This window comes from Pteropus alecto, unplaced genomic scaffold (genome assembly GCF_000325575.1).
Source record: "Pteropus alecto unplaced genomic scaffold, ASM32557v1 scaffold98, whole genome shotgun sequence".
Taxonomy (NCBI): domain Eukaryota; kingdom Metazoa; phylum Chordata; class Mammalia; order Chiroptera; family Pteropodidae; genus Pteropus; species Pteropus alecto.
The window spans coordinates 3,150,082-3,152,992 of NW_006443570.1; the positions used below are offsets into that span (position 1 = coordinate 3,150,082).

General features: G+C 54.8%; 1 non-coding gene across 1 annotated transcript; it reads right to left on the minus strand.

The window, feature by feature from the left end:
• Nucleotides 1–549: 549 nt before the first annotated feature.
• LOC112473279 lies at nt 550–668 on the minus strand. Its single transcript, XR_003043982.1, has one exon. It is a non-coding gene; the product is annotated as a 5S ribosomal RNA (ribosomal RNA).
• Between the last annotated feature and the right edge of the window lie 2,243 nt (nt 669–2,911).

Below are 2,911 nucleotides of genomic sequence, written 5' to 3' on the forward strand. Positions count from 1 at the left end.
CAGGTGCAAGCCCTGTTTGCACACCTTGGGGAAGGAGAGGTGAGGTTGAGCATTTTCAGCTTTCGTGTGCTCCCACATAACTTCCCTCCTGCAGGCTCCCAGGAGCAGGGAAGGAGGCCGGGTGGAGTGTCTGAGAAGTGCAAGGTAGGTGGTGCCAGCTGCCCCCTCCCAACCGAGAGCAATGCTAGAGACACAGGAGAGGGCCAGGTAGGAGGAAGTTACCTGTTGCGGAATCAGAGTGGGGGCGGGGTGGCACCTGAGGCATCTTAGGTGGAGGCAGTTGCCACATTGGTTTTGCCAGGCACCATGCCAGCTTACAGGAGCAATTCTCATTTCTTGGCTGGAAGACTCATACCTGTGTTCCTCTCTCCTTAATCAGCCTTCTTCCTGTCCCAGGAGCTTCTCCTTCTGAGATCTGATGGGACGGAGAGGAGGCATCTATCTTCTTTGGGGGGTTGAGCAGAGGAGCAGGTGGGGTCAATGAGGGGTGATGGTGCCAGGCCATCTGCCCTGAGGCTCAACTTGGAGACTTGGGATTTTTTTTTTTAACGCCTACAGCACCTGGTATTCTTAGGTGGTCTCCCATCTAAGTACTAACCAGGCTCAACCCTGCTTAGCTTCCGAGATCAGACGAGATCGGGCATGTTCAAGGTGGCATGGCTGTAGACAAGACTTGGGATCTTTGTTTCTGTTCAGGAGCTGAATCCTTTCTCACCCCTCCGTGGGACATATGGAGGCAGCTGTCCTGGATTGGGTGGGTGTGGACGAAGTAGTTGAGGGGAGAAGGAAGTCAAATTAGCTCACAGCTATGCAGATGATCAGGAATGTTAAGGATGGTCTTTACGAAGTAAGCTACATAAATAAAAAAATATTACCTGAATCTGATTTAAGGTCCTCCTTATGAAGGGGGCCCTCATGATGCAGGAGGTCACCTTAGAGCGGGGAAAGATGGATGCGTTGTCCTGCTGACACCTTTGGAACTGTTCCCAATCTCTAGGGGCCGACTCAAGCAGGCTCTCCCCCTTAAGTCTCTGAGGTAGTAGCTTCTTGGCATTAGTGTAAGGGCAGAAAAATCTCCATGTGACAGAATAAACATTTTCCCAATCGTCATCCGGGGGATAATTCCCGGTTCCTTAACGCTTACCCACATTCTTGAGCCCACTTTCTTCCATCCACTGTATTGTCATAAAGACATGTGCCAGAGGTTGGTCCCTACTTTCAGCAACCCCCAGGGTTAGGAGACGATGACGACAGAAAAGAGGCTGGGAACTCTGAAGTCAGGCAGATCTGGGTTTAAAGTTCAGCTTAGCTACTCTTAGATTGGGCAAGTGGCTATACTGCTCTGAGCCTCACTCCTTTATCTCTGAAATGGGGCTGAAAATGCCCATTTCTGCAGGGTTGTTATGAGGTTTAATTAGAGAATATGGGTAAAGAACCTTCTGATTCCTTTCCTCTCAAGTGGGCACAAAGTAGGGAAGGGAAGAGACCTTGTCTCATGTGAGCACCTGCGACGGAAGTGAAGGGCAGAGTCCCGTATAATTGAGCAGGGGGGCCTGAATGAAAGAGCAGCAGTTTGAGTCCTCAACCTCTGGGCTCTGAAAAGTTTGGGGTGCGGTGTCCATGCAATTGAGAGGAAGCTACCCCTTCCCTCGCCAACCCCTCTCTTACACAGGGCCTGCTGCCTCCCATGCCCATCCTGGGCAGGCAGCCAGGCAGGGAGCTGGACAAGTGCCCACTGTGCACTCAGAGGCCAAAAGATGGGTACCTTCCAGTTGGCAGAGGGAGCGGCAGCTGGCCCAGGAGGGGAGAAGTCAGGGTGCCGACTGCTTGAGTCGTATGCTCAGACAGTGTGTCCAAGACACGGCGCTTGGCTGCCCTCCTGAGCTGTCTGGCTAGAGCTGGGAAGGGCCCCCTCCTCCTCCCACCCTGGCCCTGCTACCTAAGTTACTGCAACTGGAGATTAATCTCTAAGAGAAATCAGGGACTTGCCCCTAGCCAGGCATGTGGCTGGCTCAGGGGCAGACCTGGGGGCGGGCAGGAAAGTGGGAGAGCCTACATTAAGGCTGCAACTGGGTAGACAAGGAAGTGGGGAAACCGGTTTGTCATTTGGGCCTCTTGGGGTGGGGTCTCTACTCCTGCTTCTCTGCCTGCTTGCCACTCCGCTTGGTGGCCTATAGGGAAGAGATGTATTGTGCCTCTTCATCGCTCATTTAAGATGGCTGTGGGGATGCCAGGAGTAAATAAAGGGGGCATGGGACTCAGCCCACCTTCCCCTCCCCAAGGAAAACTTGAGAAAGAAGAAACAGGACAGAGAACAAAAGAGGAAGCAAGCAACCAGGACAAGAGGAGGAGTCAGTGCTGGTTAGAGCTGAAGTCTGTGGAGCCCACAGGTAGGCCAAGGTGGGGTCAGGAGGGGATGGGAATAAGGCGGGGGTGGGGCAGAGCTGGCCTCTGCAGGCTAAGGTAGAGTTGGCAACGGCGTCGCCAAGCGAGGTGTGAGAAGGGGTAGGAGCTGGATCGCCTTCCTTTGGGGTTCTACTTGGCAAATGATCCTAGACAATCCACACTACTAGCACGGGCCCCGGCAATTCCAGCAGACGCCTGCAGGAGGGGCTGCAACCTGAGCTCGGGGCAAAGAGACAGCCCAGCAGGGGGCGCCGGGAAACTGGGTCCCAGCGCCTGAGAGGCGTCTAAGAAGGGAGGCAGTGGAGCGTCCGGACAGAGGCAGAGGAGGGTCCAGGCTCTCCCCGCAGAGGGCAGCTGTGGCTTTCGGAGGTCACCTTGGTCGAAGAGTGGCCTTCAGTCCCGCCACCCCGCTTTGTCTCCCTGTCCCGTCTCTCCCTGAATGCTTCTCCATCCCAAGGCGCGCGGGGGCTTGGAGAGCGAGAAATCCTCCACTCTCCAGGTGCAT